This window comes from Castor canadensis, chromosome 10 (assembly GCF_047511655.1).
Source record: "Castor canadensis chromosome 10, mCasCan1.hap1v2, whole genome shotgun sequence".
In the NCBI taxonomy this organism is placed as follows: Eukaryota; Metazoa; Chordata; class Mammalia; order Rodentia; family Castoridae; genus Castor; species Castor canadensis.
Window position 1 is genome coordinate 88,709,830 of NC_133395.1, and position 12,316 is coordinate 88,722,145.

General features: G+C 67.9%; 5 non-coding genes across 5 annotated transcripts; all 5 read left to right on the top strand.

Annotated features, from left to right (window-relative positions):
- Positions 1-995: 995 nt before the first annotated feature.
- Positions 996-1,114, top strand: LOC141412721 (5S ribosomal RNA). The gene has a single exon (XR_012437563.1). It is a non-coding gene; the product is annotated as a 5S ribosomal RNA (ribosomal RNA).
- Positions 1,115-3,258: 2,144 nt separating this feature from the next.
- On the top strand, positions 3,259-3,377 carry LOC141412041 (5S ribosomal RNA). The gene has a single exon (XR_012436880.1). It is a non-coding gene; the product is annotated as a 5S ribosomal RNA (ribosomal RNA).
- A 2,145-nt stretch (positions 3,378-5,522) lies between these two features.
- On the top strand, positions 5,523-5,641 carry LOC141412042 (5S ribosomal RNA). Its single transcript, XR_012436881.1, has one exon. It is a non-coding gene; the product is annotated as a 5S ribosomal RNA (ribosomal RNA).
- A 2,145-nt stretch (positions 5,642-7,786) lies between these two features.
- LOC141412043 (5S ribosomal RNA) lies at positions 7,787-7,905 on the top strand. Its single transcript, XR_012436882.1, has one exon. It is a non-coding gene; the product is annotated as a 5S ribosomal RNA (ribosomal RNA).
- Positions 7,906-10,052: 2,147 nt separating this feature from the next.
- On the top strand, positions 10,053-10,171 carry LOC141412044 (5S ribosomal RNA). Its single transcript, XR_012436883.1, has one exon. It is a non-coding gene; the product is annotated as a 5S ribosomal RNA (ribosomal RNA).
- The last annotated feature ends 2,145 nt before the right edge of the window (positions 10,172-12,316 follow it).

Genomic DNA, 12,316 nt, shown 5'->3' on the forward strand with positions numbered 1-12,316 from the left:
GGCTCGGAGGCCAGAGGATCTCTGCAATTTGCTAGCAGGGCCAGGGATGGCAGGAGGGTGGGTACGGGGCTCAGCCAGGGCCAGTTCTGCTGGCACGATCCTGTAGCACGTGGCCGCGTAGCACGGGGCCAGGTCTGAAGGAGGCCAAGCAGGGGCACAAGACCCAGCAGCGGCACAGGGAAGAGGCCCAGGGCACCCAGGAGCAGACGAGACCCGGGAGTCATGCGTGCTTGGCGTGGCCGCGGGCCCCGTGACGCCCGAGGACTCGAGTGCTCAGCCCCGTGTAGTGGCCGCGAAGGCCTGCCTGGGAGAAACGCCCCGGGAGGCCGGCAGGAACCCGGGATCGGAAGGGATGTGGAGGGGCCCCGGGTCGGAGGAGATGGCTTTGGCTGTGTTTGGTTTTGTTTCTTCTTCCCAAGATCCCGGGTGTGAAAGGGGCCAGAGGTGAAGTCCTGGGTTGGAAAGCCTCACGATTCAGCCCCGCAGCCCCAGGCCCTGAGTGTGGAGGAGGGCGGAGCGGGTCGGCGAAGGGCGCGGCTGCCGTTTTCCTGATGGGCTGGAGGGGCAGTGGCGCTTTCCGGACGAAGAGGACCGGAAGGGTCCCCGAGACCTCCGCTGGGAGCCACGCACCCACCCAAGGATACGGCTCCAGGAGGCGACGGAGGAGGGCGGCTGCTTGCCCTGGCCCGAGCTGTGCGTCCCCCGCCTTGGCCACAGCAGTGGACATTCCCAGAAGAACAAGCGCCCGAGAGCACTGAGAAATTTTCCCCTGAGAAAACTTGACCCTCGTCCTGGCAGCAGGACACCTCGGGAAGAAAGCCACCCAGCGGCCACCTGGGCGAGACCGGCTGCCCGAGCAGGCGCGCGGGGCCTCTGGCCGCTGGCCCCGGGCTGCCAGCCCCCACCCGGACTCCCAGCCGTGCCAGGAGAGCAGCGTGGAGACGCACGCCGGGGCCCTCGGCAGGCTCTTGGGGCTCCCGGAGGCGGCGGCTAGCGTCTACGGCCATACCACCCTGAACGCGCCCGATCTCGTCTGATCTCAGAAGCTAAGCAGGGTCGGGCCTGGTTAGTACTTGGATGGGAGACCGCCTGGGAATACCGGGTGCTGTAGGCTTTTGCTCCTCCCTCCCTCGCTGCTCCTTTTGTCTTCGGGGACTTCGCCACCACCCCCCCACCACCACCACCACCCCCAGCACCACCACCACCACCACCACCACAACGACCCACCGTGACCACGACCCCGACCCCGTCCGGGCCACCCGCCAGACCCACGCACACCGAATCCTCACAGCTACGTCCCCGAATCCTCTCCCCTCCCCACACTCTCCTGGGGCGCGCGCCCGCGACACGGGTCACCAGCGAGGTTGGTCCCAGGCCACGTTGGGGACCGCTCCCCAACTGCCCTCCAGGCGGGCGGGGAGGGACGTGCGGAAGCCATGAGAAAGTGGGTCCTGCACCCCAGCGGGCCCCACAGCGGGACGCGCCACACCTGGGCTCGCCACAAGGTGGTGCACTGGGTCCAGGGCAAGACGCCAGGGGACAGAGAAGCAGGGAGCCTCAGTCGGGTGCTGCTCCACGTCGTGCTCCGTCGCTCAACCCAAGACAGGGCAGCCAGCGCGCGACCTCTACGTGGGATCCCGCCTCCCACGGCAGAGCCTGCGGTCACAGGGACAGAGGGCGCAGGCCGCCAGAGCTCCGGATGCCAGCGGCAGCTCCCCGTCCCGCTCAAAGGGAGGGAGGGCCGCCGCTGGCGCCCAGTCGCCTGTGCCACCCTCCGGGTCTCAAAGCACTCCTCAGTCAGCTCAAGGACCGGGGCCACCTGGCCTTCGGGGTCACATGGGCTTGGGCACGACGGAAGGGACCGCTTGCCCCCGTGGAACAGACATTCTCCCCGTGGACAACCTCAGGTGCCGGGACCCTCTGCTCCGCCTTGGAAAACCCACCTTCTGCAATGTATGCCCAACGCAATCAGGCCGAGCAGATTGACCCCCTCGGCCCGGCCCCAGTGTGTGATGGGGCTCTGTGCGTGAGGGCTTGCTCTTCCCCACCTACACCAGGCACGGCATCTAACACACACACACACACACACACACACCACGCAGAGACACCCAGACCACGCACGCACGCACGGGGACGCACCCTCCTCTCCCCCACCCCACACACGAGCAGCCGAAGGACAAGAGGGTATGGCTGGGGCCTGAGCGGGAACAAGCGAAGCCTTGGTTTGCGGCCCCTCGGCCAACTGCATCAGGATTTTTGTCTGGGCTCGGAGGCCAGAGGATCTCTGCCATTTGCTAGCAGGGCCAGGGATGGCAGGAGGGTGGGTACGGGGCTCAGCCAGGGCCAGTTCTGCTGGCACGATCCTGTAGCACGTGGCCGCGTAGCACGGGGCCGGGTCTGAAGGAGGCCAAGCAGGGGCACAAGACCCAGCAGCGGCACAGGGAAGAGGCCCAGGGCACCCAGGAGCAGACGAGACCCGGGAGTCGTGCGTGCTTGGCGTGGCCGCGGGCCCCGTGACGCCCGAGGACTCGAGTGCTCAGCCCCGTGTAGTGGCCGCGAAGGCCTGCCTGGGAGAAACGCCCCGGGAGGCCGGCAGGAACCCGGGATCGGAAGGGATGTGGAGGGGCCCCGGGTCGGAGGAGATGGCTTTGGCTGTGTTTGGTTTTGTTTCTTCTTCCCAAGATCCCGGGTGTGAAAGGGGCCAGAGGTGAAGTCCTGGGCTGGAAAGCCTCACGATTCAGCCCCGCAGCCCCAGGCCCTGAGTGTGGAGGAGGGCGGAGCGGGTCGGCGAAGGGCGCGGCTGCCGTTTTCCTGATGGGCTGGAGGGGCAGTGGCGCTTTCCGGACGAAGAGGACCGGAAGGGTCCCCGAGACCTCCGCTGGGAGCCACGCACCCACCCAAGGATACGGCTCCAGGAGGCGACGGAGGAGGGCGGCTGCTTGCCCTGGCCCGAGCTGTGCGTCCCCCGCCTTGGCCACAGCAGTGGACATTCCCAGAAGAACAAGCGCCCGAGAGCACTGAGAAATTTTCCCCCGAGAAAACTTGACCCTCGTCCTGGCAGCAGGACACCTCGGGAAGAAAGCCACCCAGCGGCCACCTGGGCGAGACCGGCTGCCCGAGCAGGCGCGCGGGGCCTCTGGCCGCTGGCCCCGGGCTGCCAGCCCCCACCCGGACTCCCAGCCGTGCCAGGAGAGCAGCGTGGAGACGCACGCCGGGGCCCTCGGCAGGCTCTTGGGGCTCCCGGAGGCGGCGGCTAGCGTCTACGGCCATACCACCCTGAACGCGCCCGATCTCGTCTGATCTCGGAAGCTAAGCAGGGTCGGGCCTGGTTAGTACTTGGATGGGAGACCGCCTGGGAATACCGGGTGCTGTAGGCTTTTGCTCCTCCCTCCCTCGCTGCTCCTTTTGTCTTCGGGGACTTCGCCACCACCCCCCCCACCACCACCACCACCCCCAGCACCACCACCACCACCACCACCACAACGACCCACCGTGACCACGACCCCGACCCCGTCCGGGCCACCCGCCAGACCCACGCACACCGAATCCTCACAGCTACGTCCCCGAATCCTCTCCCCTCCCCACACTCTCCTGGGGCATGCGCCCGCGACACGGGTCACCAGCGAGGTTGGTCCCAGGCCACGTTGGGGACCGCTCCCCAACTGCCCTCCAGGCGGGCGGGGAGGGACGTGCGGAAGCCATGAGAAAGTGGGTCCTGCACCCCAGCGGGCCCCACAGCGGGACGCGCCACACCTGGGCTCGCCACAAGGTGGTGCACTGGGTCCAGGGCAAGACGCCAGGGGACAGAGAAGCAGGGAGCCTCAGTCGGGTGCTGCTCCACGTCGCGCTCCGTCGCTCAACCCAAGACAGGGCAGCCAGCGCGCGACCTCTACGTGGGATCCCGCCTCCCACGGCAGAGCCTGCGGTCACAGGGACAGAGGGCGCAGGCCGCCAGAGCTCCGGATGCCAGCGGCAGCTCCCCGTCCCGCTCAAAGGGAGGGAGGGCCGCCGCTGGCGCCCAGTCGCCTGTGCCACCCTCCGGGTCTCAAAGCACTCCTCAGTCAGCTCAAGGACCGGGGCCACCTGGCCTTCGGGGTCACATGGGCTTGGGCACGACGGAAGGGACCGCTTGCCCCCGTGGAACAGACATTCTCCCCGTGGACAACCTCAGGTGCCGGGACCCTCTGCTCCGCCTTGGAAAACCCACCTTCTGCAATGTATGCCCAACGCAATCAGGCCGAGCAGATTGACCCCCTCGGCCCGGCCCCAGTGTGTGATGGGGCTCTGTGCGTGAGGGCTTGCTCTTCCCCACCTACACCTGGCACGGCATCTAACACACACACACACACACACACACACCACGCAGAGACACCCAGACCACGCACGCACGCACGGGGACGCACCCTCCTCTCCCCCACCCCACACACGAGCAGCCGAAGGACAAGAGGGTATGGCTGGGGCCTGAGCGGGAACAAGCGAAGCCTTGGTTTGCGGCCCCTCGGCCAACTGCATCAGGATTTTTGTCTGGGCTCGGAGGCCAGAGGATCTCTGCCATTTGCTAGCAGGGCCAGGGATGGCAGGAGGGTGGGTACGGGGCTCAGCCAGGGCCAGTTCTGCTGGCACGATCCTGTAGCACGTGGCCGCGTAGCACGGGGCCGGGTCTGAAGGAGGCCAAGCAGGGGCACAAGACCCAGCAGCGGCACAGGGAAGAGGCCCAGGGCACCCAGGAGCAGACGAGACCCGGGAGTCGTGCGTGCTTGGCGTGGCCGCGGGCCCCGTGACGCCCGAGGACTCGAGTGCTCAGCCCCGTGTAGTGGCCGCGAAGGCCTGCCTGGGAGAAACGCCCCGGGAGGCCGGCAGGAACCCGGGATCGGAAGGGATGTGGAGGGGCCCCGGGTCGGAGGAGATGGCTTTGGCTGTGTTTGGTTTTGTTTCTTCTTCCCAAGATCCCGGGTGTGAAAGGGGCCAGAGGTGAAGTCCTGGGCTGGAAAGCCTCACGATTCAGCCCCGCAGCCCCAGGCCCTGAGTGTGGAGGAGGGCGGAGCGGGTCGGCGAAGGGCGCGGCTGCCGTTTTCCTGATGGGCTGGAGGGGCAGTGGCGCTTTCCGGACGAAGAGGACCGGAAGGGTCCCCGAGACCTCCGCTGGGAGCCACGCACCCACCCAAGGATACGGCTCCAGGAGGCGACGGAGGAGGGCGGCTGCTTGCCCTGGCCCGAGCTGTGCGTCCCCCGCCTTGGCCACAGCAGTGGACATTCCCAGAAGAACAAGCGCCCGAGAGCACTGAGAAATTTTCCCCCGAGAAAACTTGACCCTCGTCCTGGCAGCAGGACACCTCGGGAAGAAAGCCACCCAGCGGCCACCTGGGCGAGACCGGCTGCCCGAGCAGGCGCGCGGGGCCTCTGGCCGCTGGCCCCGGGCTGCCAGCCCCCACCCGGACTCCCAGCCGTGCCAGGAGAGCAGCGTGGAGACGCACGCCGGGGCCCTCGGCAGGCTCTTGGGGCTCCCGGAGGCGGCGGCTAGCGTCTACGGCCATACCACCCTGAACGCGCCCGATCTCGTCTGATCTCGGAAGCTAAGCAGGGTCGGGCCTGGTTAGTACTTGGATGGGAGACCGCCTGGGAATACCGGGTGCTGTAGGCTTTTGCTCCTCCCTCCCTCGCTGCTCCTTTTGTCTTCGGGGACTTCGCCACCACCCCCCCCACCACCACCACCACCCCCAGCACCACCACCACCACCACCACCACAACGACCCACCGTGACCACGACCCCGACCCCGTCCGGGCCACCCGCCAGACCCACGCACACCGAATCCTCACAGCTACGTCCCCGAATCCTCTCCCCTCCCCACACTCTCCTGGGGCGCGCGCCCGCGACACGGGTCACCAGCGAGGTTGGTCCCAGGCCACGTTGGGGACCGCTCCCCAACTGCCCTCCAGGCGGGCGGGGAGGGACGTGCGGAAGCCATGAGAAAGTGGGTCCTGCACCCCAGCGGGCCCCACAGCGGGACGCGCCACACCTGGGCTCGCCACAAGGTGGTGCACTGGGTCCAGGGCAAGACGCCAGGGGACAGAGAAGCAGGGAGCCTCAGTCGGGTGCTGCTCCACGTCGCGCTCCGTCGCTCAACCCAAGACAGGGCAGCCAGCGCGCGACCTCTACGTGGGATCCCGCCTCCCACGGCAGAGCCTGCGGTCACAGGGACAGAGGGCGCAGGCCGCCAGAGCTCCGGATGCCAGCGGCAGCTCCCCGTCCCGCTCAAAGGGAGGGAGGGCCGCCGCTGGCGCCCAGTCGCCTGTGCCACCCTCCGGGTCTCAAAGCACTCCTCAGTCAGCTCAAGGACCGGGGCCACCTGGCCTTCGGGGTCACATGGGCTTGGGCACGACGGAAGGGACCGCTTGCCCCCGTGGAACAGACATTCTCCCCGTGGACAACCTCAGGTGCCGGGACCCTCTGCTCCGCCTTGGAAAACCCACCTTCTGCAATGTATGCCCAACGCAATCAGGCCGAGCAGATTGACCCCCTCGGCCCGGCCCCAGTGTGTGATGGGGCTCTGTGCGTGAGGGCTTGCTCTTCCCCACCTACACCAGGCACGGCATCTAACACACACACACACACACACACACACCACGCAGAGACACCCAGACCACGCACGCACGCACGGGGACGCACCCTCCTCTCCCCCACCCCACACACGAGCAGCCGAAGGACAAGAGGGTATGGCTGGGGCCTGAGCGGGAACAAGCGAAGCCTTGGTTTGCGGCCCCTCGGCCAACTGCATCAGGATTTTTGTCTGGGCTCGGAGGCCAGAGGATCTCTGCCATTTGCTAGCAGGGCCAGGGATGGCAGGAGGGTGGGTACGGGGCTCAGCCAGGGCCAGTTCTGCTGGCACGATCCTGTAGCACGTGGCCGCGTAGCACGGGGCCGGGTCTGAAGGAGGCCAAGCAGGGGCACAAGACCCAGCAGCGGCACAGGGAAGAGGCCCAGGGCACCCAGGAGCAGACGAGACCCGGGAGTCGTGCGTGCTTGGCGTGGCCGCGGGCCCCGTGACGCCCGAGGACTCGAGTGCTCAGCCCCGTGTAGTGGCCGCGAAGGCCTGCCTGGGAGAAACGCCCCGGGAGGCCGGCAGGAACCCGGGATCGGAAGGGATGTGGAGGGGCCCCGGGTCGGAGGAGATGGCTTTGGCTGTGTTTGGTTTTGTTTCTTCTTCCCAAGATCCCGGGTGTGAAAGGGGCCAGAGGTGAAGTCCTGGGCTGGAAAGCCTCACGATTCAGCCCCGCAGCCCCAGGCCCTGAGTGTGGAGGAGGGCGGAGCGGGTCGGCGAAGGGCGCGGCTGCCGTTTTCCTGATGGGCTGGAGGGGCAGTGGCGCTTTCCGGACGAAGAGGACCGGAAGGGTCCCCGAGACCTCCGCTGGGAGCCACGCACCCACCCAAGGATACGGCTCCAGGAGGCGACGGAGGAGGGCGGCTGCTTGCCCTGGCCCGAGCTGTGCGTCCCCCGCCTTGGCCACAGCAGTGGACATTCCCAGAAGAACAAGCGCCCGAGAGCACTGAGAAATTTTCCCCCGAGAAAACTTGACCCTCGTCCTGGCAGCAGGACACCTCGGGAAGAAAGCCACCCAGCGGCCACCTGGGCGAGACCGGCTGCCCGAGCAGGCGCGCGGGGCCTCTGGCCGCTGGCCCCGGGCTGCCAGCCCCCACCCGGACTCCCAGCCGTGCCAGGAGAGCAGCGTGGAGACGCACGCCGGGGCCCTCGGCAGGCTCTTGGGGCTCCCGGAGGCGGCGGCTAGCGTCTACGGCCATACCACCCTGAACGCGCCCGATCTCGTCTGATCTCGGAAGCTAAGCAGGGTCGGGCCTGGTTAGTACTTGGATGGGAGACCGCCTGGGAATACCGGGTGCTGTAGGCTTTTGCTCCTCCCTCCCTCGCTGCTCCTTTTGTCTTCGGGGACTTCGCCACCACCCCCCCCACCACCACCACCACCCCCAGCACCACCACCACCACCACCACCACAACGACCCACCGTGACCACGACCCCGACCCCGTCCGGGCCACCCGCCAGACCCACGCACACCGAATCCTCACAGCTACGTCCCCGAATCCTCTCCCCTCCCCACACTCTCCTGGGGCGCGCGCCCGCGACACGGGTCACCAGCGAGGTTGGTCCCAGGCCACGTTGGGGACCGCTCCCCAACTGCCCTCCAGGCGGGCGGGGAGGGACGTGCGGAAGCCATGAGAAAGTGGGTCCTGCACCCCAGCGGGCCCCACAGCGGGACGCGCCACACCTGGGCTCGCCACAAGGTGGTGCACTGGGTCCAGGGCAAGACGCCAGGGGACAGAGAAGCAGGGAGCCTCAGTCGGGTGCTGCTCCACGTCGCGCTCCGTCGCTCAACCCAAGACAGGGCAGCCAGCGCGCGACCTCTACGTGGGATCCCGCCTCCCACGGCAGAGCCTGCGGTCACAGGGACAGAGGGCGCAGGCCGCCAGAGCTCCGGATGCCAGCGGCAGCTCCCCGTCCCGCTCAAAGGGAGGGAGGGCCGCCGCTGGCGCCCAGTCGCCTGTGCCACCCTCCGGGTCTCAAAGCACTCCTCAGTCAGCTCAAGGACCGGGGCCACCTGGCCTTCGGGGTCACATGGGCTTGGGCACGACGGAAGGGACCGCTTGCCCCCGTGGAACAGACATTCTCCCCGTGGACAACCTCAGGTGCCGGGACCCTCTGCTCCGCCTTGGAAAACCCACCTTCTGCAATGTATGCCCAACGCAATCAGGCCGAGCAGATTGACCCCCTCGGCCCGGCCCCAGTGTGTGATGGGGCTCTGTGCGTGAGGGCTTGCTCTTCCCCACCTACACCAGGCACGGCATCTAACACACACACACACACACACACACACACCACGCAGAGACACCCAGACCACGCACGCACGCACGGGGACGCACCCTCCTCTCCCCCACCCCACACACGAGCAGCCGAAGGACAAGAGGGTATGGCTGGGGCCTGAGCGGGAACAAGCGAAGCCTTGGTTTGCGGCCCCTCGGCCAACTGCATCAGGATTTTTGTCTGGGCTCGGAGGCCAGAGGATCTCTGCCATTTGCTAGCAGGGCCAGGGATGGCAGGAGGGTGGGTACGGGGCTCAGCCAGGGCCAGTTCTGCTGGCACGATCCTGTAGCACGTGGCCGCGTAGCACGGGGCCGGGTCTGAAGGAGGCCAAGCAGGGGCACAAGACCCAGCAGCGGCACAGGGAAGAGGCCCAGGGCACCCAGGAGCAGACGAGACCCGGGAGTCGTGCGTGCTTGGCGTGGCCGCGGGCCCCGTGACGCCCGAGGACTCGAGTGCTCAGCCCCGTGTAGTGGCCGCGAAGGCCTGCCTGGGAGAAACGCCCCGGGAGGCCGGCAGGAACCCGGGATCGGAAGGGATGTGGAGGGGCCCCGGGTCGGAGGAGATGGCTTTGGCTGTGTTTGGTTTTGTTTCTTCTTCCCAAGATCCCGGGTGTGAAAGGGGCCAGAGGTGAAGTCCTGGGCTGGAAAGCCTCACGATTCAGCCCCGCAGCCCCAGGCCCTGAGTGTGGAGGAGGGCGGAGCGGGTCGGCGAAGGGCGCGGCTGCCGTTTTCCTGATGGGCTGGAGGGGCAGTGGCGCTTTCCGGACGAAGAGGACCGGAAGGGTCCCCGAGACCTCCGCTGGGAGCCACGCACCCACCCAAGGATACGGCTCCAGGAGGCGACGGAGGAGGGCGGCTGCTTGCCCTGGCCCGAGCTGTGCGTCCCCCGCCTTGGCCACAGCAGTGGACATTCCCAGAAGAACAAGCGCCCGAGAGCACTGAGAAATTTTCCCCCGAGAAAACTTGACCCTCGTCCTGGCAGCAGGACACCTCGGGAAGAAAGCCACCCAGCGGCCACCTGGGCGAGACCGGCTGCCCGAGCAGGCGCGCGGGGCCTCTGGCCGCTGGCCCCGGGCTGCCAGCCCCCACCCGGACTCCCAGCCGTGCCAGGAGAGCAGCGTGGAGACGCACGCCGGGGCCCTCGGCAGGCTCTTGGGGCTCCCGGAGGCGGCGGCTAGCGTCTACGGCCATACCACCCTGAACGCGCCCGATCTCGTCTGATCTCGGAAGCTAAGCAGGGTCGGGCCTGGTTAGTACTTGGATGGGAGACCGCCTGGGAATACCGGGTGCTGTAGGCTTTTGCTCCTCCCTCCCTCGCTGCTCCTTTTGTCTTCGGGGACTTCGCCACCACCCCCCCCACCACCACCACCACCCCCAGCACCACCACCACCACCACCACCACAACGACCCACCGTGACCACGACCCCGACCCCGTCCGGGCCACCCGCCAGACCCACGCACACCGAATCCTCACAGCTACGTCCCCGAATCCTCTCCCCTCCCCACACTCTCCTGGGGCGCGCGCCCGCGACACGGGTCACCAGCGAGGTTGGTCCCAGGCCACGTTGGGGACCGCTCCCCAACTGCCCTCCAGGCGGGCGGGGAGGGACGTGCGGAAGCCATGAGAAAGTGGGTCCTGCACCCCAGCGGGCCCCACAGCGGGACGCGCCACACCTGGGCTCGCCACAAGGTGGTGCACTGGGTCCAGGGCAAGACGCCAGGGGACAGAGAAGCAGGGAGCCTCAGTCGGGTGCTGCTCCACGTCGCCCTCCGTCGCTCAACCCAAGACAGGGCAGCCAGCGCGCGACCTCTACGTGGGATCCCGCCTCCCACGGCAGAGCCTGCGGTCACAGGGACAGAGGGCGCAGGCCGCCAGAGCTCCGGATGCCAGCGGCAGCTCCCCGTCCCGCTCAAAGGGAGGGAGGGCCGCCGCTGGCGCCCAGTCGCCTGTGCCACCCTCCGGGTCTCAAAGCACTCCTCAGTCAGCTCAAGGACCGGGGCCACCTGGCCTTCGGGGTCACATGGGCTTGGGCACGACGGAAGGGACCGCTTGCCCCCGTGGAACAGACATTCTCCCCGTGGACAACCTCAGGTGCCGGGACCCTCTGCTCCGCCTTGGAAAACCCACCTTCTGCAATGTATGCCCAACGCAATCAGGCCGAGCAGATTGACCCCCTCGGCCCGGCCCCAGTGTGTGATGGGGCTCTGTGCGTGAGGGCTTGCTCTTCCCCACCTACACCAGGCACGGCATCTAACACACACACACACACACACACACACACCACGCAGAGACACCCAGACCACGCACGCACGCACGGGGACGCACCCTCCTCTCCCCCACCCCACACACGAGCAGCCGAAGGACAAGAGGGTATGGCTGGGGCCTGAGCGGGAACAAGCGAAGCCTTGGTTTGCGGCCCCTCGGCCAACTGCATCAGGATTTTTGTCTGGGCTCGGAGGCCAGAGGATCTCTGCCATTTGCTAGCAGGGCCAGGGATGGCAGGAGGGTGGGTACGGGGCTCAGCCAGGGCCAGTTCTGCTGGCACGATCCTGTAGCACGTGGCCGCGTAGCACGGGGCCGGGTCTGAAGGAGGCCAAGCAGGGGCACAAGACCCAGCAGCGGCACAGGGAAGAGGCCCAGGGCACCCAGGAGCAGACGAGACCCGGGAGTCGTGCGTGCTTGGCGTGGCCGCGGGCCCCGTGACGCCCGAGGACTCGAGTGCTCAGCCCCGTGTAGTGGCCGCGAAGGCCTGCCTGGGAGAAACGCCCCGGGAGGCCGGCAGGAACCCGGGATCGGAAGGGATGTGGAGGGGCCCCGGGTCGGAGGAGATGGCTTTGGCTGTGTTTGGTTTTGTTTCTTCTTCCCAAGATCCCGGGTGTGAAAGGGGCCAGAGGTGAAGTCCTGGGCTGGAAAGCCTCACGATTCAGCCCCGCAGCCCCAGGCCCTGAGTGTGGAGGAGGGCGGAGCGGGTCGGCGAAGGGCGCGGCTGCCGTTTTCCTGATGGGCTGGAGGGGCAGTGGCGCTTTCCGGACGAAGAGGACCGGAAGGGTCCCCGAGACCTCCGCTGGGAGCCACGCACCCACCCAAGGATACGGCTCCAGGAGGCGACGGAGGAGGGCGGCTGCTTGCCCTGGCCCGAGCTGTGCGTCCCCCGCCTTGGCCACAGCAGTGGACATTCCCAGAAGAACAAGCGCCCGAGAGCACTGAGAAATTTTCCCCCGAGAAAACTTGACCCTCGTCCTGGCAGCAGGACACCTCGGGAAGAAAGCCACCCAGCGGCCACCTGGGCGAGACCGGCTGCCCGAGCAGGCGCGCGGGGCCTCTGGCCGCTGGCCCCGGGCTGCCAGCCCCCACCCGGACTCCCAGCCGTGCCAGGAGAGCAGCGTGGAGACGCACGCCGGGGCCCTCGGCAGGCTCTTGGGGCTCCCGGAGGCGGCGGCTA